Source organism: Petaurus breviceps, unplaced genomic scaffold (assembly GCF_028583685.1).
Source record: "Petaurus breviceps papuanus isolate PSGF00001 unplaced genomic scaffold, PetGlider_PUasm1.0 90845, whole genome shotgun sequence".
Classification (NCBI taxonomy): domain Eukaryota; kingdom Metazoa; phylum Chordata; class Mammalia; order Diprotodontia; family Petauridae; genus Petaurus; species Petaurus breviceps.
This window is the reverse complement of record NW_027187359.1, coordinates 26,232,503-26,257,466: the sequence shown is the minus strand read 5'-3', so window position 1 is coordinate 26,257,466 and position 24,964 is coordinate 26,232,503. Positions and strand designations below refer to the sequence as shown.

The window sequence follows — 24,964 nt, the reverse complement described above, 5'->3', positions numbered from 1 at the left end:
TTAGACAACAAATTGTGTAGGGGGAAAAATTGGTAGTTTTAGATCTGTACACTGGATCCAAATGGCTCTGGAGAGTAAAGTGAGGATGGTGACCTTGAACAGCCCTTCCTATCTCAAATCAAAGTCACCTGCAAGTCATGTCATCACCTCCCTGATGTCATCATCCTCTTCAAGATTGAAGGACAAACACACCTGTGAGTAGTCCGAGCTGCCTGAATGGGGACTTAGATAGTTGGATAACTCAGCCCATCCTATCCCTTTCTATCTCCCTCTTCCTCCCCCACCTCCCTTTCCTATTTCTCTCTCTCTTTTTCCATCTCCTTGTCATTCTCTTCGCCAAAGGAAGGTAAATTTTGATGTCTGAAAACTGCCTAGTTAACTTGGGGTTTACTGGCTAGAATTCAAAGACCAAACCTTAAGTCCATTTCATTCTAGAGCTCATAGATTGGACAATAGGTCCCTGCCCAAGCACCACTTACAGCTATTTTTTGGGACTTCCTGGCTCAGGGTGAATGTAAATAGTAACTCTTTCTCTTTTGGTCAGTAACCCTGAGGGTCTTCCCCTCCCAGTTTGATTTTTTTTGTTTTATTAAAAGGGTCATCCCTTGACTTACTTTTTTTTTTTAAGCAATTGGGGTTAAGTAACTTGCTCAAGGTTACATGGCCAGGTGTTTCTGGGTGAGTGCTAAGTGTCTGAGCCCAGGATTCGATCTCCAGGTCATCCAGACACTAGAACCTGTACTTTTTACTCGCTGTGCTACTTGGCCGCCCCTTGACTTACTTCTTGGTCAGTTGTTTTCCAATGATATATTTCATATTGTCTTCTATTTTTTCATTCTTTTGGGTTTGTTTTATAATTTCTTGATTTCTCATAAAGTCATTAGCTTCCATTTACTCCATTCTAATTTTTAAGGAATTATTTTCTTCAGTGAGCTTTTGGACCTCCTTTTACGTTTGGGCAATTCTGCCTTTTAAGGCATTCTTCTCATTGCTTTTTTGGATCTCTTGGTTTTTTTAAGGTGTTATTTTTTTCAGCTTTTTTTGGGTCTCCTTTAGTAAGTTGTTGGCTCATTTTTCATGATTTTCTTCCATCACTCTCATTTTCTTTTCCCAATTTTTCCTCTACTTCTCTTACTTGATTTACAAAATAATTCTTGAGCTCTTCCATGGCCTGTGACCAATTCATATTTTTCTTGGAGGCTTTGGATGTAGAAGCTTTAACTTTGTTATCTTCTTCTGGTTGTGTGTTTTGATCTTCCTTGTCACCAAAGTATGATTCTATGGTCTGATGTTTTTCCCTCTTTTTGCTCATTTTTCTGACCAATTACTTGATTTTTTAGCTCATTGTTGTTAAGGTAGGTCTTTGGTTCTAGTGTAGAGGGTGTACTGTCCCAAGCTTCAGGGGTTTTGTGCAGCTCTTTTTAGAGATATTGCTAGGATCTGTCAATTTTCAGTTCTCCCAAGGTTGTATGATCAAAGGAGAGGTGTTCTGGTCTGTGTTCTGGCCTGTGAGTGACCACAACTCTTTTTTGCCTTGGAACTGTGAGGAGGATTCCACAAGCTCCATCACATCAGTGCTTTTACTTGCCCCAGGACTGCTACTTAGATCCAAACACAGTCCAAGCAAGAGAATCCTGCCTCATTAAAAGAGATCCTGGCAATCCCCCTCTGATCAGCAGCTTGATTCCTCCACTGTCTGTGGGTCAAGACATCTGGAAGCAGTCACTGCTGCTGCAGTCTGCACCATCACTGTGGGGCTGGACCTTGCTCCTCTCCCATCCAGGTCTGGATTGACCTTCTATTGACCTTCTAAGCTGTTTTTGACATTTGTGGGTTGAGAAGTCTGAAAACCACCACAGCTGCTAGTAATTCAGTCCCTTAAGGCCTAGTCTGGCCCAGTCTGTGTCAGTGTGGCTCATGCTGGACTGCGGTCTTCTCTCAGACTGGTACAAGAGACCTTTCCTGTTGACCTTCCAGGTTGTATTGGGCTGGAAATGTGTTTCATGCTGTTATTTTTGTGGGTTCTGTTGCCCTAGAATTTGTTTAGCGTAATTTTTAACAGGTATTTGAGGGATTTAGTGGAGAGCTCAGGCAAGGCCCTGCTTTTACTCTGCCATCTTGGTGCTGCGCCCCCCCCCCCCCCCTACTTCTTAAAGAGACCTATTCACTGAATGGGTGTTACCTTGCTTAAAGTGAGAACCTGAAAAGACCTTAGCCTAAAAGGGCCAGCCAGGGTCTCCTACTGCATCCTGGGCCATCTCCAGTCATCCTGATGCATATCCTCTCTTTAAGAGGAGAAAGTGAGACTGGTGACCTTCACAGCCCTCTCTCACTGAAATCAGAGTCAACTGCAAGTCATGTCATCGCCTCCTTGATGTCATGGTCTTCTTTAAGAACAAAGGACAAACACAACAACAACAATGACATGGCAGCTGAAGAAGCTATTGCCAGCTCTGGCTGTGCTAATAGGATCACTGTATTTGAATGACAAAGAGGATGGTCTCATTGCACTCTGCCCTGGTTAGACTATATCCAGAGTACTGTGTTCTCTCCTTTAGGGAGGACATTGACAAAATGGAGTATTCCAGAGGCAGATGACCAGGAGAGTGAAAAGACTGGAAATTATCTTTCAATGGTCAGTTGAAGGAAATAAGGACATTAAGTCCAGAGAAGAAAAAGCTTAGGAAGGAAATATGATATTGGATTTCAAATACAATTAGTTCTTGTCATTTGAGGTTATCTTCTATAGTCACCCCAAATACTGAATTAGTGAATTGAAATCATTGTTCCTTTGGGAAATACAGGGTTAAATTCCTGGGAGTTTCTGGTCACATCATTTGCTTTAGCATTTTCTGAGTGACTTCACATACAGATTGGACTAATTTCCTCTTTCCTTTTCTGGATGTACAATTATTGGTTAATTAACATTCAACTCAAGGTCAACAGCATTATAACTCACACCTGAACAAAACTTATCTAACACATGCATTTTCTCCATAAGGCATTTCATAGGTTTCTTGTATTTAGGAGCATTCGCACATCAGTATTGCATTGGGGGACCATTTTAAATAGCAAAAATCACCAAAAAGCACAGAAAAATGTGGGGAAAAAATTAAGGAACTAAATAGACCATAAAAAGAACATTTGTTTCTACTATAGGAACTAAAACAAGAAGGCAGAGTCTCACCTTGGTCAGCCTCAGCTGAGAATGTTTACAATTATAAACTCAAATTTTTCATTACTTTGCATATTTGTGAATGACTATGAAAGTACTGTGAATATTGATTTTGGGGTTACAAATAAATTTTAGCAAGTAGGCAAATTTGCAAATAAGGAAACTATGATTACTGAGGATTGGCTATATTTGGGGAAAAAAAAAGGTCATATAGATGAGAAATTGACTTCTTGTTCTTAGCCCCAGAAAGCAGAACCGGGAGTAATGGGTGGAAGCTATAAAGAGGTGAATTTAGGTGCAACATCAGAAAAAAACTGACTAATAATTAGTGTTATCTGAAAGTGGAATGGGACACTCTAGATTTAGAAAGTTGTGAACTTCCCGTTTTTGAATATCTTTGCTTATAGGCTGAATGATCAGCATTAGGGATGTTGAGAGTAAATTCCCATTCAGATAGAGGCTGGACCATATGGTTTCTGAAGTTTCTTCCAGGTTGAGTTGGTAGAATATGCAACAAGATAAAAATAAATGATAATGGTTAGCTTTTCCCAATGGTATTTGCATTTTAAAGAGGAACAATTTCTTTTATCAAAGGAACTATTCCCTAATAGTGGGATCTTAAGGTCGAGGAGCTCTTCAAGGACAGCCATATTCTTTGGCCAGATTCCTTCCCATACTCCTTGGATGACACTATATAATTGGCTTTCTTATTTGAATAAGGTAAAGGTGAAATAGCTGGTGAAATAGTTCAAAGACTGGGTTAATCAAGCTGTTTGTGGGTAATAGCAGCAGGATTAGGGCAGCTAGAATATAATGTCTGTCCACAGAGTAGAAATAAGGATGTTAAAATATAATAGCTAGGGGTGGCCAGGTAGCACAGTGAGTAAGAGCACCAGCTCCAGTGTCAGGATGACCTGGGGATCAAATCCAGGCTCAGACACTTAGTACCCACCCAGGAACACCTGGCTGTGTAACCTTGAGCAAGTTACTTAACCCCAATTGCTTAGGGGCAGCCAGGTGACTCAGCAAGTAAGAGCACCGGCTCCAGTGTTGGGATGACCTGGGGATCAAATCCGGGCTCAGATACTTAGCACCACACCCAGAAATAACTGGCCATGTAACCTTGAGCAAGTTACTTAACCCCAATTGCTTTAAAAAAAATGTATATATATATATATATATATATATATATATATATATATATATATATATAATAGCTAAAATCTTCCCTTTGCTTTCTTCAAAGTCTGGATGTCAGACATGGTAAGTCAGTCCTAGGTTAAGTTTTCATTGTAGGATCATAGAATGTTGGGTTTAGGAGGAGTCTAAGAGATTGAATGTGGGGTCATCTCCAGTTGTCCTGATCAATATCTTGTCACTGGACTGAGATGAGGAGAAAGTGAGGTGGGTGACTTTGCATAGGCCTCCCTCATTTAAATGGAATTCACTTGCAAGTCATGGCATCATTTTCCTAATGTCATGGTCCTCTTCAAGAATGAAGGACAAACAACAGCAAGAAGAAATTATCTACTCAAATTTTCTTATCTGATAGATTAGAAAACTGAAGGTTAAATGATCTCCCCAAGATCTCAGGGCAAGTTAGTTCTAGAGTGAGGATTAGAATTTAGGTTATAGAATCACAGAATGTCAGAGCTGGAAGGGATCTTAAAAATCATCTAATCCTAACCGAAAAATAAATAAGAAAGAAGTTAAGGAGGTGAATAGAATCTTAAATAAACTAAGTATGATAGCTATCTGGAGAGAGTGGAAGGGGAATAGAAAGGAATATACCCCTTTCTCAGTGGTACATGATACCTTTACAAAGACTGAACAGATATTGGAGAATAAAAACATAGTCAAATGCAGAAAAGCAGAAATGGACTAAAGAACCAACCATGGTTGGTTCAATAATTTCATTAAAGAGAGTGACAATAATGAGACAACATATCAAAACCTATGAGATGTATCAAAAGCAATAATCAGAGGAAAATTTATATCTCTAAATGCTTATATCAATAAAATAGAGAAAGATGGGACCAATGAATTGGGTATGCAATTAAAAAGAAACTAAAAAAGGAATAAATTAAAAATTCCCAATTAAACACCAAATTGGAAATCTCAAAAACTAAATGTGGGATTAATAAAATTGAGTGTAAGAAAGCCAATGAATTAATAAATAAAACTAGGAGATGGTTTTATGAAAAATCCTAAATAAAATACTAGCTAGAAGATTACAACAATATATTACAAATATTATACCTTATGACCAAGTGGGATTCACATCAAGAATTCAGGGTTGGTTTAACATAAGGAAAATTATTAGTTGATTATATCAATAATAAACATAGCAAAAATCATATGAAAATATTAATAGATGCAGAAAAAGCATTCAATAATGTACAACACTAATTTCTAATAAAACACTTGAAAGCACAGGCATAAATGAACTTTTTCTTAAATTGATAAGAAGTATTTTCCTAAAACTATTAGCAAGCATTATTTGTAATGGGGATAAGCTAGAAGCCTTCCCAGTAAGATCAAGCATGAAACAAGGATGCCCATTGTCATCAATATCATTCAATATTGTATTGGAAACCCTAGCAATAGCAATAAGAGAAGAAAAAGAAATAGAAAGAATCAGAGTGGGCAATCAGGTGACAAAATTATCTCTTTTTGCAGATGATATGATGATATATTTGGAAAATCCTAAAGACTCAACTAAAAATAAAAATTTAATTGAAATAATAATTTCAGCAAAGTAGCAGAATATAAAATAAACCCATATAAATCACCAGCATTCCTACATATCACTCTGCAGGAAGAGACAGCTAGAGACATCCCATTTAAAGTAACTGAAGATAGTATAAAATATCTGGGAATACACCTACCAAAACAAACCCAGGATCTATATGAACAAAACCATAAAAAACTTTTGTACACAAATAAAATCAAGTTTAAATAAATGGAGAAATAATAATTATTCATAGGTAGGCAAGGCCAATATAATAAAAATCACAATTTTACCAAAATTAATCTATATATTCAATGCCATCCCAATTAACCTACCAAAAATTATTTTACTGAGCTAGAAAAAATAGTAACAAAGTTGTTTGGAAAACCAAAAGGTCAAGAATATCAAAGGAACTAATGGAAAAAAATGTAAAGGAAGGAGGTTTAGTAGTATCAGATCTTAAACTATATTATAAGGTGGTAATTATCAAAGCTATCTGGTACTAAGAAATAGAAAGGTAGATCAGTGTAACAGTAGATGTACAATCTACAGCAGCAAACGAATATAGTTACTTAGTGTTTGACAAGTGTCAAGACTTTAAATTTGGGGGGTAAGAATTCACTATTTGGTAAAAATTGTTAGGAAATCTGGAAAGTAGTTTGGCAGAAGTTGGGCATAGACCAATATCTTACACTAATTACCAAGATAAGGTAGGTAAAAATGGATACATGACCTAGATACAAAGGGAGATATTAAAAGAAAATTTGAAGAACAAATAATATATTACCTATCAGACATATGGACAGCTGAACAATTTATGAACAAGCAAGAGATAGTCTTGTGAGATGCAAAATGGATAATTTTGATTACATTAAATTAAAAAAGTTTTGTACAAATAAAACAAATCTTGTCAATATCAGAAGGAAAGCAGAAAACTAGGAAAAAATTTTTATAGACAGTTCCTCAGATAAAGGTCTGATATCTCAAATACATAAAGAACTTTGTCAAAACTATAAGAATGCAAGTCATTCCCCAATTGATAAATGGTCAAAGGATATGAAGAGGCAGTTTTGCAATGAAGAAATCAAAACAATTTTATAATCATATGGAAAAATGCTCTAAATCATTATTGATTAGAAATGCAAATTAAAACAACCTTGAGATATCATTTTATACCTATCAGTTTGTTAAAAAGATAGAAGGGGAAAGTGACAAATGTTGGTAGGGTTGTGGAAAAATTGGGACCTTAATTCATTGTTGGTGGATCTCTGAGCTGATCCAATTATTTTGGAGAGAGATTTGGAATTATGCCCAAAGAGTTATTAAGCTGTCTATACCCTTTGACCCAGCAATACTACTATTAGGTCTGTGTAGCAAAGAACTGGAAATTGTAGGGATGCCTGTGAATTGGGGAATGGCCAAACAAATTGTGGTACATATTCATGATGGATTATTACTTTGCCATAAAAAATTATAAGCTCAATGATTTTGGAAAATTATGGAGAGCCCTTCATGAAATAATGAAGAGTGAAATGAACAGAATCAAGAGAACACTGTATGTAGTAACTGCACTACTGTTTTAAGAAGAACTTCGAGCAACCAAGTCATTCCGATTATTATAAATACCAAAATTAATCTCAAAGATCCTATGAAAGAAGATGGTGTTTGAATTCAGAGAAAGAACTGACATACATATGTGTGTATGTATGTACATATATATGTATGTGTATGTATATACATGGACATACAGGTTTGTGTCTAATGGCAGCCATCTCAAAGTTTGGGGCAGGGTGAAGGGAAAAAAAAAGAAAGTCACATGATAACTGTCATATATTGGAAAAGAATAGCAAGTTGTACATAGATCTGCAATTTCAGGTGCAATGTTCTGTTTTCCTGTCCCTCTTTATTATGCAAATGATTATTTTATTTCTTATGATCAGAATAAAAGAAATAAATTGAATAAAAAGTTCAAAATGAGTAAAAATTAAAAAACAAACAAAAAACCTTCTAGTCCTATGACTTCCAAACTTTTTTGATCACATACACTTATCAGTAAAAATGTTTAGCATGTATTCTCCATATATATATATTTACTTATTTAAAAGTTACACTGTACTATATAAATTATACACATAAAACTTCCATAAAAACATGAATCTTAAGTGGATGAAATAAGGATAAAATAATAGGGAATTTTGCCCATATAGCTGCTAACAGTACCTGGATTGGGTTAGCTAATAACTTCCCTGAGGTATTCATGCCCTGACATGTCATGGTGCCATGATGACAAACCATCAGTGTAAGAGTTTGGAGTAAGGTAATATCGAAGAGGGTATTGCAGTTATGGTTGAGACAAACTTACCATTAGTTATGGGTAGGGGGAAGGTGGCATACAACGCATCACCCTAACCCTGCAATTGGTTGATCATACACCCTTTGAGGTTAAGCTATGACCCCAAAGAACATTCCATGGTCTACCAGGGCATTTGGGTGCCTACTTTGGAGTCTATATCAATCCCCTTATTTTTACAGATGAAGAGACTGAGCCCCATAGGTGTTTTACCCAAAGTCACAAAGCTAGTAAATGGCAGAACTTAGAAATGGAGTCAGATCTTTTGACTACCAACCCAGTGTTCTTTCCATGACATCTTGTTCCCCTAAAGCCTTTAAAAATCTCTTCCAACCTTCCACAGTGATCTTCTAACTCCAGTTACCTCACAGGCTTTTGTGTCCTGTGTATCCTACAATCCTAGGTCAGTCCTACCCTATCTTTGGAAGTTCATGTTGCCTGCTAGGCTCCCAGAGAATATAATCTGCTCTCTATTAGGTCTCCAGTTTTCCACTCCAATGGTTTTTCAGTAATTCAAGGGGCACTAACTAGCACTTTACTGTGGGGGGATGGCCAGTCTTTGGTTTTTAAGTGGGGGGTATTTAAGACTCCTGATCAATAATACCTAGCGCTCCTCCTGCCTCTTTACATTCCAGGATGAGATTCAAGGATGTTGGCAGGTAGGTAGCAAAGACATTGAGATGCTCTTTTATTCAGATTTTGAATGGCCCATATTTGCCTTTATCAAAGGTATGCAACTTTGGCTCATTTTCACCTTATGAAGAGTGGGCACCTTTTAGATTCTGATTGGTTTATTTGTATAAAAAAGATCAGGAAGCTGAGTTGAGAATCAGCAGGAAATGATGAATTTACCATTCAGTCAGGATTGTGCTGGTAAATATTTACCATGGGTTGGGGATGAGGGAGGAGGGAAGGAATGTAAGATCACTCTTTTAAATTTAATCTGCATTATTAACACTTTCCTAAGTCTGGACAATCAACAAAACAATAAATCAAGGCCTGATTTGTAGCCACCACAAATTTCTGAGGTATATAAATGCTCACACTGAAAATCTAACAATAATCTCTGCAAGCCAGTTAAAGTTGGCTGGGGCACACCTTTGACTTTAGCGAAACTTTTAAAAACAGAGGAATCATGTAGCAGAATCAGAGAAGCGAGATACTTGTGAAGGAAGATCTCAGCTATTGAACTCTTCATATCTACCCTTGTGTCTCTTAGAGAATAACAACTGCACTGCCACCAGCAATGGTGACTTGTAGCAGAAGTATGTGGCTTGCCATCTATCTATCTTCAGCTTCCCAGATGTAGTCTTTGAACTGTCATCTTCTTTCTTTGACTACTGCATTTGACTCGGCAAATGTATGTGTATAATCATGTACTTTTCCTGCAAGTTGTCATTGTTGAGAGGGTTGGGGGGAGGAGGGGAAGAAGAGGGAAAAATCAGTAAGATCTCTTGGAAGGATGACTCTTATCATAAGAAACTTTCTTCTACGGTGGCTTATAACAAAGATCCATGTTTATCTATATCCATAGCCAAGGAAGCTCCTCCCTCCGCCAGGATATTTCAATTTTGGACTCACTTAAACATGATTCAATCTTGGGTAGCCTCTAAGGCAGGGAGTCTAGATGAAAAGCATCAGCTCACATGGAGATAACTTTGACAAATTTTCTTGCTACTCATAAGGGGAAGAGGAAGCTATTAGACCAGTCAGTGTTAGCATGTGTTCTCCAAGCACCAATAGGCTTGGTGGTGGATAGGTTTCTATTCTCTGGTAGAAGGTCCAGCTCCTTCAGAATCAAATTTAGATAAAGTGTCTCAAAAGTCTTAGTGTATTTTTAAGTTTTAATAGCATAAAATTGCACTAAGACTTTTGGGACACATGTATTGTTTGAAACAAAGAGCCAATGTGATTCCAATCAGGGACTGCCTTGTTATCTATTTAGGGCTTGAATTTTTTCTACAGGTGACTCCCTTCAGTAAGAGGCATTGATCTATAGGACCAGTAAAGTGAGAACATTTTCTTTTTCTTTTTGGAGGGCAATTGGGGTTAAGCAACTTGCCGAAGGTCACACAGCTGGTAAGTGTTAAGTGTCTGAGGCCAGATTTAAACTCAGGTCCTCCTGACTTCAGGCCTGGTGCTCTATTCACTGTGCTACCTAGCCTCCCCAGAGAACATTTCTAAATTATCTAATAAGGAGGAGGAATGTGGAACAGAGAAATAGGAATGAGGAATAGGAAAGTAGGTCACAACCCATATGGCACCATTTTAGCAAGAGGCTGAGAAGGGTTAATGTCCAATCTTTGAGTTTGTTAGCCTTGGTATACTTGTATTCTGGGGGGCTGAGGCCATACCAATCAAACTGATTTTCACTTGTCAACATAGTCTGACCTCTAAAGAGAGGGTAACTCTCTTTTTCATATTCTCTGGCTCATTGTACCTCCCACTCTAGAGTACAACTCTGGGGGAAAATCTTGAAAATAGAGCTTAGGAATGGGCCCATGTCTTAGTTATCCCTGGAAAGGATTAATAGGATACAGTCTAGAAAGACACTCAATATGTAATTATAAGATTGTAGATGAGGTAAAGACAACTATTTATCTCCTCCATTACAAATAAGGTATTGGTAACACAAAAGACTCCTAAGTATGCATTGATAAATTACACGTGAAATGGATCACTACTATTGTACTATACTCTGGAGCTTGACAATTTAAAACATTAAAATATGAAATATTTGTGGGATTACTGAATGGGAATTTCACTTTGATTTCAGATCTGTACTACCTGAGCGACTTACTCAAGGGTTGTACCTTCTGGCAAGCCTGGTCATGGCTTGAGTCTAGTCCTTGCATCTGTAGTATGCTCCTGATGTTGGTCATTTTATTTTATGAGAAGCTGATGTGGAGATTATCTTCTGCTGCGCAACAATATCTGGAACCCAGGAGCTCTTGAACTCTCAAACTCATGAGATTGCTGCCAAGAAGTCACCTGCGTTCAGGGAAAGAAACTCAAAGTACAAGAGGCAGTCAGAGATTTGAGGTTTAGTTTCAGCTTTGTTCAGACAAGTATGTGTACTTCTTGCCATATATGATCAGCTACTCTAACTGCTGAAAGTTGGAAGAGAGGAAAAATATACTTTCCTTCTCCTTCCCTCCCTGCTGGACATCTGAGGGAGACCTTAAAGAAGATAATAACCGCTTTTTCTTTTTTTTTTTTTTTTAATGGCAATAAGTGGTCCTGCTATATGGCTGATTCTCTTTGGAATACTTCTTTCCCACATTATCATGGGGACCAAGAGACCAAGAAGTATCATTCCATTATCCCCAAGTACAAGTCTATAATTTTTGCAGTCATTCTTCCATCTTTGTTAAGAAGCTACTTAACAGCGCAAAACACCATTAAGCTTCCATAGCACTTGACTGAACAAAGGTGGTTAAATCTGTGTTGTTGATTGTTGGCCCTGTAACAGTGAAAGGAACAAAGGGAGTGAGACCCAAAGAGATGGTAGTAGAAAAAAAGACTACTCTTAAGCCCCTCAGGATATCTGATCCTCCTGGTCCTTTGAGAGAGTGAGCAAGAACATGCACATTGCATTAGCAAAAGACACTGAGATATGGGTAACTGAACAGTTAGGAAAATATCTGTTCTTCTAAGGTAACCAAATATCTGAAAAAAAAATCAATGAGCAAATATTAAAGTGCCTTCTGTGTGTCAGATACTGTGTTAGGCACTGGGGATATAAGTACAAAACTATATCCTTTATTTGTTGGCTCATTAAAGAGCTCCTCCCATCTTCAATTCTCCAATCCCATCCCCATTGCTCCCATACATTAGATAAAACCAGTGCTTTACTCCCTGCTCTCAGAAGTAGGGATCCAAGGCTAACAACATTTTTAAAGCCCATTCTAGAGTCATCAGAAGGAGAAAGAAAGGCATGGAATGGGATTGTAAATGCCCAAGAGAGAGTAAGAAGGTAAAAGAGGATGGGTCATAGAATGAAACAAAAGTCTATTTAACCACTTAACATCATAGCTTCTCAAGAGGATATTTATTTCAAATACATGGTCAGAATAAACCTAAAAATTCTTCCCCTAAGCTTATGATCAAACTTTCTCCTACATTACCCTGGTTTCTTAGATAATAGGCTTAACTTAGTTCAGTTGCTACATGGTATTGATACCACTGAGTTCACATTCAAAGGTACATATCTGTCAGATGAATTCTTGTCTCAGCTTTCTTTAGATGGAGAAGCTAAAAGTCCTCTTGAAGATTGCTTCTTGCACCTTAGGGCATCAGTGCTAGACTGGCTGCAGTCCTTGGCCAGGGCTCTGACTCTGATTCCTAGGGTTTATTCTCCTGACCTTTTGAAACTCCAAAAGTGGGAAACTCCATTCCCTTCACAGGGCAAAGAGAGTGAGTGAAGGAATCACAAATTCTCCAGAACCAAATGAGGCAAATAAAAAGTAGTTGAAGCTGATGGGTTTAAACATTTTTCCATTATTCCCTTCTATTCTCTGACACTTACACCACCTGGTGCAGGCCCTGCTGGTTGATCTCCCTGTCACAAGTATCTCCTTACTCCAGTCCATTTTCCGCTCAGCTACTGTTCACCTAAGTTTCATGAAATTATGATTGCCTGCAGACACTATCAAAGTGATTTTTTTTCATTTTTCAAATGCTTCATCAACTTCTGATTTACATCTTTCATTTCTGCCAGATTTTGAGTTTCAAATTTTCTCCCCGTTTTTCCCCTACCCACCACCCCAAAATAGCAGTCCCACAGGATATCCCCTCCTGCAATCTGCTCTCTCCCATACCCCCTTAGACTTTTCCAGTAGGGCATGGTGGATCACTATGCCCCAGTGCCTGTATATCTTATTTCCCAATTACATGTAAAATAGTATTAATAATAGTATATATTTTAAACATTTGATTTTAAAACTTTGAATTCCAGATTCATTCCCTTCCTCCCTTGCCACCCACCCTTACTGGGAAGATAAGCAGTTCAGTATAGGTTGTAAATGTGTAGCTAATGCAAAACATTAACATAGTAGATATATTGTAAAAGACTGACTATATTTCCCTCACTCCTATCCCACCTCCCACTTGTTCTATTCTCTACTTTGATCCTGTCCCTTTTCAAAAGTGGGTGCTTCTAACTTCCCTGCCCCCCAGCCTGCCCTCCCTTCCATCATCCCACCTCTCATCCCCTTCCCCCCTACTCTCCTATAGGATGAGATACTCTATTTAGTGTGTATGTCATTCCTTCCCTGAGCCAAATTCAGTGAGAATAAGGTTGACCCATTCCCTTTTGTCTTCCTATTCTTCCCCTCCATTGTAACAATTTTCCCTTGCCTCTTCTATATGAGATAGTTTACCCCATTCTGTCTCTCCCTATCTCCTCTAATTATATTCCTCTCTCACCTCTTAATTTCACCTTTTAAGTATCGTCCCTTCTTATTAAATTGGTCCTGTGACCTCTATCTATATATACCTGTAAACATATATACACACATTCACATATGTATTCATAATACACCTGTATAACCTCCTGTATAGACATATATATTTCTATTCCTTTCAACTATTTTCATACTGAGAAAAGTTTCATCAGTTACAATTATCATTTTTCCATGTAAGAATGTTAAAAGCTCAACTTTGATAAGTTCCTTATGATTTCTTTTCCCTGTTTACCTTCTCATGCTTCTCTTGCTTCTTGTATCTGAATGTCAAATTTTCTATTCAACTCTGGTTTTTTCATCAGGAATGCTTGAAAGTCCTCTATTCCACTGAATGACCATATTTTCCCCTGAAACATGATACTCAGTTTTGCTGGGTAGGTGATTCTTGGTTTTAATCCCAGCTCCTTTGACCTCTGGAATATCACATTCCAAGCCCTTCAATCCCTCAGTGTAGAAGCTGCCAGATCCTGGGTTATCCTGATTGTGTTTCCACAATATTCAAATTGTTTCTTCCTGGCTGCTTGTAATATTCTCTCCTTGATCTGGGCATTTCAGAACCTGGCTATAATATTCCTAGGAGTTTTCTTTTTGGGATCTTTTTCAGGAGGTGATCGGTGGATTCTTTCAACCTCTATTGTGCCCTCTGGTTCTCAAACATCAGGGCGGTTTTCCTTGAGAATTTCTTGGAGGATGCTTTCCAGGCTCTTACTTTGATCATGGCTTTCAGGCAGGTCAATAATTTTTAAATATCTTCTTTGATCCAGCGACATTGGCCTCCTTGCTGCCCAATGAACAAGATTTTCTTGTTCCTCATGCTTGGAATGCTGTATGTCTCTCCCCACCAAAAGAGCATCTTCTACAGGAAGCCTTTCATGCTCTCTCTTGATTCTAACGTCTTCCCTCTGTTGATTATCTTCCCTTTGCCCCCTGCACGGCCTGTTTGTGCCCATCCGCTTTCATGTTGTCTCCCTCACTTGACGGTGAACTCTCTGAAGACCAGTTCTCTTTTACCTTTCTTTGTATCCCCAGTGCTTAACATGGTGCTTGGTACAGGGTAGGCGCTTAATGCATGCTTACTGACTGTTTGTTTTTTTTTGGAGTGGGGAAGGCAGGGCAATTAGGGTTAAGTAACTTGCCCAACATGGCTAGTAAGTGTTAAGTGTCTGAGGCTAGATTTGAACTCAGGTCCTCCTGACTCCAGGGCTGGTGCTCTATTTACTGTGCTACCTAGCCCTCCCTTGACTGATTAAAAAAGAGTTTATTTATTTATTTCCCCCCTAATTACATGTAAAAACAATGTTAAACATTCCTTTTTTAAAACTTTGGGTTCCAAATTCTCTCTCTCCCCCCTCCCCTACCTGGTCATAGATAAGGCAAGCAATTAAACATTGGTTATACAGGTGCTGACTGACTTTCTTGAATGCTTCTGCAGCCAATCAAAGAGTCCTCTTCAACGTGTAATTAGCCAATCTTAGCAAGCAGGGAATGTCTCTCCACATGTTCCATAGTCTGTCTCTCCAAGGCACATTCCCTTACATGTCATCTTGATTCTTCTGGAAATAGGTTTTCTACGTTTTCCACATGAGAAACACTCATTCTGCACATGTGACAATCATCATTATACTGCTTTCTTCTTCTTCTTCTATCCACTAAGCATAGGTGACCCTCAAGGCTCTGTCCCTAGACTTGAGGCCAAGGGAAGTTTTGGAGTGGGAAATGGGTGTGTGCTCTGTTAGAACTGAGCTAAGCTCTGAATCTGTCTCTCATACCTTTGAAGTAAATATTTCTCTGTAAAAACTAATCCAACTATTAGTAACTGAATGGAATTGGGGTGCAGGTCACTTGAGGAAATACCATGGCTGTGTGTTAGAGCCATTTTCAGAGAACCTAGACATCCCCCAAACCTCCTTAAGGGTACCTGAGAACCTTGGGTGGAAGGGTGAAATGTGACACAGCTGACCTTCAGACAGGGCAGACCGGGGGAGTCTGTGTTACACATGGTATTCTGGTTGCCTGTACTTATATTCCTTTCCTGGCTTCCCTGGCATCTTTCAAGTATTGGAGAAAATCTCATTTTTTACAGGAAACTTTTCATAAAAGCCCTTTTAATGTTAGTGTTCTCTATTTAGAACTCTATTTCAAATTTATCCTAGAGATAGCTTGATTGTGCATAGTTATGTAGCAAGGGCCATCCTTTCATGCAGCATGCAAATGTTATGTGGCTCAAAGGGAGGCAAAATAGATATCTCTAGCTTCTTCTCCTCCCACCATTCTCCAAGGAGGCAAAGCAGGAGTTGGAAGGCAGGGGTTGGCCACCACTATGCTCTCCTCAGAGAGCCAGTAATAGGCTACAATTAGACTTATCTGCTCCCTTAAATATCGTTTTTAAATAGGCTCAGTCTAACTTCTGACCACAGATGACAAGATATTAGAGAAGTTAACCCCAGTGCCCATCTACTTAACTTTCTTTAAAAATTTTTTAATTGCTTCTTTTTTTACACTATTATAGGTATCCCCAGTATTGCTCCCTCTTTCACTCCCAAAGAGCCATCCCATATAATAAGTTGTAATTTTGAAAGAGGAAAAAAATATAAGCATAACTGACCAATACATTGAAAAGATCTGGGGGGGGGGTGGAGTCAAGATGGCAGAGTAGAAACAGGACTTTTGCTGGGGCTCTGGCTCTCACTTCCTCCAATTCATGTAAAAGGTGACTCTGAACAAACTTTGGAGCTACAGAACCCATAAAATGACACAGAGAAGTTAACTTCCTACTGAGTACAGCCCGGCAGGCTGGCAGGAAGTAGCCAGTGCAGAGCTCTGGGAGCCAACCTCAGCCCCGCACAAGCCAAAGGTTTTAGCCTCGGGGTGGGTTTGACCAGCCACCAGCTGGAGGGACTTCAGATCACCAGCATCTGTGGCTGTTTCCAGAATTATCAACCCATAGATGCTAAGGACAAAGTGAGAGGTCAGTGCAGTGTGGACTTTGGGATCCAGTAGTTTGGGAGAGCAGTTGGCCTTTATCCCCTGTAGGGAGAAGCCACTGAGGTGCTGCGGCCATGTGGCAGCTTCATCTCCTGGCCTGCAGATGGTAGGGGGACCAATAGACCAGTCTGAGTGGTAATAGCTCTTGCTTTAACCCACTTGGATCTGGATTGTGGTCTAGGGTAGAGGTCCTGGATTGTGTGACCAGCTTGCCAGAGAGTGTGGAGGCTTCTGAGAGGGCACTCAATAATAGCTCCAGCAGCTGAGAAAACCCCAGCATTTGGTACAAAGCTCCCCTGTCTGGTAGCAGAGTCCTATTGTGGCAAAAAAGCCGAAAAGTCAAATAATTGAGTGGCAATATGAGTAAATGAGGGAAGCAAAGCAAACAGAAGAATCCAACATTAGACTCCTATTTTGGGGACAAAAAAGGATCAGAGCATGGAACAGGAGGAAGACAGTGAAGTCAGAACTTCTGCGCCAAAAGCTTCCAAGAAAATATGAGTTTGTTACAGACCACAGAGGAACTTAAAAAGGATTTTGAAAACCAAATAAGAGAAGTGGAGTAAAAATTGGGAAAAGAAATGAGAACGATGCAAGAAAATTACAAAATGAGAGTCAACAACCTGACTGAAGAAAATAGCACCTTAAAAAAATAGACTAACTCAAATGGCAAAAGAGGCTCAAAAAGGCAATGAGAAGAATGCCTTAAAAAGCCAAATTTGTCAGATGGAAACAGAATCTCAAAAGCTCACTGAAGAGAATCATTCCTTCAGAATTAGATTGGAGCAAATGGAAGCTAGTGACTTTATGAGAAATCAAGATACTATTAAACAGATCCAAAAAAAATAGAAGGCAATGTGAAATATCTTATTGGGAAAATACTGACCTGGAAAATAGATCCAGGAGAGATAATTTAAAAATTATTGGACTACCTGAAAGCCATGATCAAAAAAGAACCTAAAAATCATCCTTCAAGAAATTCTCAAGGAAAATTGCCCTGATGTTTGAGAACCAGAGAGCACAATAGAGGTTGAAAGAATCCACCAATCACCTCCTGAAAAAGATCCCAAAAAGAAAACTCCTAGGAATATTATAGCCAGGTTCCAGAATTCCCAGATTAAGGAGAGAATATTACAAGCAGCCAGGAAGAAACAATTTGAATATTGTGGAAACACAATCAGGATAACCCAGGATCTGGCAGCTTCTACACTGAGGGATTGAAGGGCTTGGAATATGATATTCCAGAGGGCAAAGGAGCTGGGATTAAAACCAAGAATCACCTACCCAGCAAGACTGAATATCATGTTTCAGGGGAAAATATGGTCATTCAGTGGAATAGAGGACTTTCAAGCATTCCTGATGAAAAAACCAGAGTTGAATAGAAAATTTGACATTCAGATACAAGAAGCAAGAGAAGCATGAGAAGGTAAACAGGGAAAAGAAATCATAAGGAACTTATCAAAGTTGAACTATTAACATTCTTACATGGAAAAATGATAATTGTAACTTATGAAACTTTTCTCAGTATGAGAATATTTGAAGGGAATATATATATATATATATATACACACACATACATATATATGTCTATACAGGAGGTTATACAGGTATATTATGAATACATATGTGAATGTGTGTATATATGTTTACAGGTATACATAGATAGAAGGCACAGGATCAGTTCAATGGGAAGGGATGATACTTAAAAGGTGAAACTAAGATGTGAAAGAGGAATATAATTAGAGTAGATAGGGAGAGACAGATTGGGGTAAACTGTCTCTTATAGAAGAAGTAAGGGAAAATGGTTACAATGGAGGGAAGAACACGAAGTCAAAAGGGAATGGGTCAACCTTATTCTCATTGAATTTGACTTAGGGAGGAAATGACATACACACTAAATAGAATATCTCACCCTATAGGAGAGTAGGGGGGAAGGGGACGAGAGGGGGGATGATGGAAGGGAAGACAGCCTGGGGGGGAGGGAAGTTGGAAGCACCCACTTTTGAAAAAGGACAGGATCAAAGTAGAGAACAGAACAAGTGGGAGGTGGGATAGGAGGGAGGGAAATATAGTCAGTCTTTTACAATATATCTACTATGGAAATGTTTTGCATAGCTACACATGTACAAGGTATATTGAATTGCTTATCTTCCCAGTAAGGATGGGTGACAAGGGAGGAAGGGAATGAATCTAGAATTCAAAGTTTTAAAATCAAATGTTTAAAAAAAATATATATATATATACACACACACACACATATACATCAATATTATTTTACATGTAAATGGGAAATAAGATATACAGGCATTGGGGCATAGATATCCACCATTCCCTACTTGAAAGTTGGAAGAGGTATGGGAGAAGATATGTGAGAGAGCAGATTGAAGGAAGGGATATCTAGTGGGATCACTATTGTGGGGTGGTGGGTAGGGGAAAAATGGGGAGAAAATTTGTAACTCAAAATCTTGCGGAAATGAATGATATAAACTAGAAGTTAATAAAACATTTGATTAAAAGAAAAAGAAAAAGTCTGAAAACATGTTTAGTGTGTAACCCCTATGAAGATGTCTTCTCATATCTCTTTATTCTAGTCATGCTTGATCTTTATAATTTTGTTACCTTCACTTTTGACTTTTTTGGTGTGTGGTTCTTTCTTTTTTTTTTTTTTTTAAAGCAATTGGGGTTAAGTAACTTGCTCAAGGTTACACAGCCAGTTATTTCTGGGTGTGGTTCTAAGTATCTGAGCCTGGATTCGATCCCCAGGTCATCCTGACACTGGGGCTGGTGCTCTTACTCGCTGTGCTATCTGACCGCGCCTGTGTGTGATTCTTTCCATTTATATTGTAGTCACTGTGTATTTAATTTTTTTGGCTCTTCTTATTTCATTTTGCATCAGTTTTGCTTTTTCTTTTTGCTTCTTGGAGGGGGGAAGGCAGGGCAGTTGGGGTTAAATGACTTGCCCACGGTCACATGGCTAGTAAGTGTTAGGTGTCTGAGGCCAAATTTGAACTCAGGTCCTCCTGGCTCCAGGGATGGTGCTCTATTTACATTAATCAGTTTTTATAGATCTTTCTGTGCTTCTCTGTGTACATCACACACATATAATTTCTTATAGCACAATATCATTCCATTATATTAATGTACTATAATTTGTTTACCCATTTCTCCAGTTGGTGGGCTTCTACTTTGTTTCCAGTGCTTTGCTATCACGAAAAGTTCTGCTATAACTATTTTTTGTATATGGGGAATTTCCTCTTATCAATGGTTTCCTTGAGGTATAAGCCTTGGTATTTTACTTACTTAATTTTCTAACAAATGTCAGATACTGGCAAAGTAAACTGGAAAGTCTTTCTTCCAAATAGGATTTTGAACTCATGGGGAAAAGATGATCTTGGTAAAGTGTGTCTTAATGCTATGCCTTGAAGATAGCGTTATTTTCTCATACTAAAATGTATTTCAACATCTAAGTCTGTTTCCTTAAAAGAAAAACAATAATAGCAACTTCTGAACCCCTAACAAATATGCAAATCATTTCCTATATTCAAGGCATTTTGCTGAATGTTGGAGAAATACAGACAAAAATGAAATAGTCCCTCCCTTCAAGAAACTTAGACACTAGTAAGAGACAAAACATATATACAGATAAATAAATACAAAATGTCCCAGGGTAACTTTAAGGAGAAAATATTAACAATAAAAGGGTGGGATGACATTAGGAAAGGCCTTATATAGGCGATAGTATTTGAGCCGTACCTTAAGGGAAACTCGAGGGATGCCAAAAAGTAGGGATGAGGAAGGAGCATGTTCCAGACATGCAGGGACCCTTCATGCAAAGGTGGGGGAGGTAGGATGAGTTAACAGAGCATTTTGAGTCATCAAAATTTTGAAAAGTCTCTTAACTTTTCTCCCCTTTTAGGCAAGTAGAGACAAGCTCACAGAGCATATCATCAGTCTAAGAGGAGGAAAAAGAAGGGGAGGCCCTCCATTGGAATATGAACAGCTACAACTAGTCTGACTGCTTTGTTCAGTTGCTGCTAATAATAAGGTTAAATAGCTTAATCCCTAGATAGGATCTTCATTTCTGGACCCTTAAACCCTGTGTCACAAGAAAGACTAGATAGGAGAGGGTGAGTGAATTAACATAAGTTAATAGATCATGAAGCCATGATTTCATCAGTGTGGATGGTGCAGATTACAAGCCTGGTAGTACCCAACAGATGATCTTCATGTCTAACATTTTGCAGTGGTTTAAGATTTATAAAACACTTTACATCTATTATTTCATTTGATCATCACAACAACCCCATCGTTAGATTAAGTGAGCATTATTATACCTAAAACCTAGATACAGGAACTGAGGCTCAGAGAGTTTAGTAATCATATTGAGGGATGAGGAATGTTTGGTGCAAACCCAGGTCTTTAGGAAACTGAAGTCCATTGCACTTTCCGTTAAACTTGCAGGCTCCATTTAGAAGTTGTGATTGAAAAAAAAATCATCTGTGGCTATTCTTCCAATGAGAAGTTCCTCCATACTTAGTCATCCTGGAGTAGAATCTCTCCTGGGCCCATATTGAAGCTTCTCTACTTTGGTAGGACCTGACAGAGTTTGTCCTCCACTCTAGTAATTACCACTACTACTGGAAAAGTGACTCAGATCATATACCTTGCTAAACACACAATTAATTCTTCCCCTTTCCCCTGATTTTTCAGAGGGCTCAATTAAGTAGAAAGATTTAATAGAACATTGAATCTTCTTATCATTTCTCAAAATGGGTGCCACCAAATGTGTCAGGGATATTCACTAGGTCTCTCTTTCTTTGAAAAAAAAATCAATTGATATCTTGCATTTTTATAAGATTTTCATTCTTTTTTTGTTATTTTGTAAAAAAAAAAAACTAATCTATTTCTCCTATTGTCCCCTTTTTTGCACACCTCCCTCTCCCCGCAACTAAGAAGAATACTTACCCTCACCTCAAGTAAAACCCTTAATAGTTGTGGTCTTCATTTTCTCATTTTTATAAACAGTTTATGAAATATTGGAATTAATTTTCTTTGAATATTTAATAGAATTTACTAGTAAACCAATCTCATCCTAGAATTTTTTTTCTTTGGGATTATATTTATGACTTGTATAATTTCTTTTTCTGATACTGGGTTATTTAAGTAACTTGTTTATTCTTTTGTTAACCTGGATATTTTATATTTTTTAAAGTATTCATCTATTTCCTCCAAATTGTCAGTTTTATTGATACATAGATAAGATAGTTTCTGGTAATTTCCTTTATTTTCTCTTTAATTTCTTTTTCATTTTTGCAACAAACTTTCCCCCCTCTGTTTTAAAAAAAAAATCATATTAGCTACTGTTCAATTATTTCATTAATTTTTTTTTTTGGAGGGGGAAGGCAGGGCAATTGGGGTTAAGTGACTTGCTCAAGGTCACATGGCTAGCAAATGTTAAGTGTCTGAGATTGGATTTGAACTCGGGTCCTTCTGACTCCAGGGCTAGTGCTCTATTCACATACCACCCAGCTGCCCCCTATTAGTTTTTTTTAAAGCTAAATGTTTTATTGATCAATTCAACGATCTTTTTGCTTTTGATTTTATTATTTCCTTCTTTAATTTTCAGAATTTCTACTTTTCATTTACTTGGGGATTTTAAAATTTGTTCTTCATCAAGTTTTTAAGTTGCATGCTTAATTCACTGATTTGCCCTTTCTCTTTTGTTGATTAAATCATTTAGTGATATATATTTTCTCCTCAGAACTTCTTTATTTGCATCCCATACATTTTGGCATTTTGTCCCATTATTGTCATTGCGTTAATGACACCTTTGGTGTCCATCTGATCCACCCTGACTCTCACCTTTGTCTCCAGGAAACTGTACCATGCACAGCAGCCATACCTTGGTAAAGTGTTTTGGCAGAAGGTCTAAACCAGGCTGAAGGTAACTGAGGGGTCTCAAACCTTTTGGTGAGTTAGGTGGGTGTATATCCCAAACATGTGAAGACTTACCCTGGTGGAATGGATACATGAGAAAAAATTGTTCCAATGGCCATTACTGCAGCTGAGGCGGGCATTGTGGAGTGCTTAGATCTTGGTTTGACAGAAGATGTCGAGGTCATTCACTGATTCTTGAGACATCACCTGTCACCTTGATTTTGTCCTGTCACTGGATTGTGATGACTCTGGAAGAGAGAGTGAGGCAAATGATTTTGTACAACTCTGTCTCACTTAAATCCAATATACGCATGAATCAAGAGATATCACCCATATTATTCTACCATTTTTACCTATCTCAAAGTATTGTGGCGACAGGCAAGTGATGACACAGCAGGTGTGGATACACTGGGAGTTATAGTCACAATCCTGTAAACAGGCAGCCCAGGTCATAGGGTAGTTTCTCACTGGAAGCACCCAGGCAGCCCCTTGGGTGTCTGAGTAGCCTTTTAAGGACTGCTCACCTCCTGGGGATTAGGAAGGGACTAGAAAAGGTGCCCTAAAAATTGTCTGCTTATCCAGCCTTGGCCTGATTACCACACCAGGCTCCTCCCTATGGTCAAAACACAAAAAAATGTACAAAAACTTTTGTAAAGATCATTCAACTCACCATCAGGACATGAAATGTCAACACACTTATAGATCCAGTAGACCTGAAAGATGAAAAGCTTTTGCTGAGAGAGAACTTAGCAGGTATGGCATCCAAATAAGCATCCCTGAGTGAAACAAGCAAATGAAGGCTAGCTTACTGAAGTTGGAGCTGGATACACCTTTTTATGGAGTGGATGTGGTGAAGGGGAGTGCTGTGAAACTGGTTTAAGTTTTGTAATCAAAAGTAATGTAGTTAACAAGCTTGTATGCCTACCATTTTCTTATCTGAAATCATGATTGAGTCTTTGTTTTTTTCAATTTAACTGAAACATAACAGAATTTGCTTGAGTCCCTTATTTTAAATCTATGTGTTTTAAGTGTTTCTTTTTTCCTGTTTATTAAATTTTTTCTCTTAAATGTAAAAATAACTGTAATGTTTGTTTTTCAAAATTTTGAAATTTTCTCCTTATCTCCTCCCCTCCTTTCAAATTATACCTGTGTAGTTATGAAAAACACATTTTCCTATTAGCCATGTTGAAAAAGAAAACAGACCAAAAAAAAAACCCAAGAAAAAGAAAGTTTAAAAAAGTATGCTTTGATGTACATTCAGACTTCATCTGTTCTTTCTCTGGAGAATGGATAGAATTTTTCACTAGAAGTTCTTCAGAATTGTCTTGGATCATTAGATTGCTGAGAATAGCTAAGTCATCCATAGTTGATCATCATATAATATAGCTGTACTCTATATGATGCTCTGGTTCTATTCACTTCACAAGTGTGTTTCTTGTACACTGCATATAGGTGAATTCTCCTTTCTAAGCCATTCTGCTATCCTTCTCTGTGAATTCATCCCATTCACACTTATGATTGTTAATTGTGTACAGTATTTTACTCCATACTCTCCTCCTATACTTTTCCTTTCTTTGCCCTCACCTTCCTCTTTACAAATAAGAAGAAAAAGGTAGAAGAGGAGTTTGCCTGACTTAAAAGTCTGTGATCTTATAAGCAAAGGAAACTTTTCCTCTCTGTTGCAGTTTTTTTCTTCTCTTAACCCTGACCCTGAACCCAGATTTTTATTCTTTCTTTCTTTTTAAATTTCCTTCCACATTTCTCTCTCCAACAACTGACTTTTCTTTTTTTCATGACTGTTCTTACCTGCCCTGTTCTCTCTCTTAAACCCCTCTCTACTCTTTCCTTGTCTATATATTATCATTTTTCTTTTTGAGATTAATGCATTTTTGTATCAAAATCTCTATGTCTATGTGTATGTTGGCATAATTGGTTCAGATAAAAGCAAGGTTCATGGGATGCCCATTTCCTTCACCTTTTCCTTTATGATAATATATATCTTGTGTACCTCTGTTGTGTCATAGTGATTTTCTTTCCTTTTTTTCCTCTCCCCTCCATGTTCTTCCTATTTATCTCCTAAGACCATTAAAACAGGACAGAGCAACCCACAGATGCTGTCATTTTAACCTCTCTATGACCCTTAAAGATATATTTTTATGCTTCTAAAAGTATCTTGAAAAAACCCCACACTTCAAAAAATTCCTCTATTAACATGTAAACAATTCATCCTCACATATTCCCTCTCAATTAAACAAATATGTGTGCCTGTATGTACTTTTCTTGGTACTTGCATACTCAATTCTGACCTTTTTATCAGGAGT

The 24,964-nt window shown here is 38.0% G+C and overlaps 1 long non-coding RNA gene across 2 annotated transcripts in view; it reads right to left on the bottom strand.

Moving 5' to 3' along the window:
- The window catches only part of LOC138149227 (uncharacterized), a 33,815-nt gene extending 10,335 nt beyond the window's left edge, over positions 1-23,480 (bottom strand). For both annotated transcript variants that reach the window (XR_011165263.1, XR_011165262.1), the window contains exons 1-2: positions 23,314-23,480; positions 22,719-22,891 (exon numbers count right to left, since the gene is read on the bottom strand). This is a non-coding gene — a long non-coding RNA (uncharacterized lncRNA). The remainder of the gene's footprint in view (positions 1-22,718; positions 22,892-23,313) is intronic.
- Positions 23,481-24,964: the final 1,484 nt, after the last annotated feature.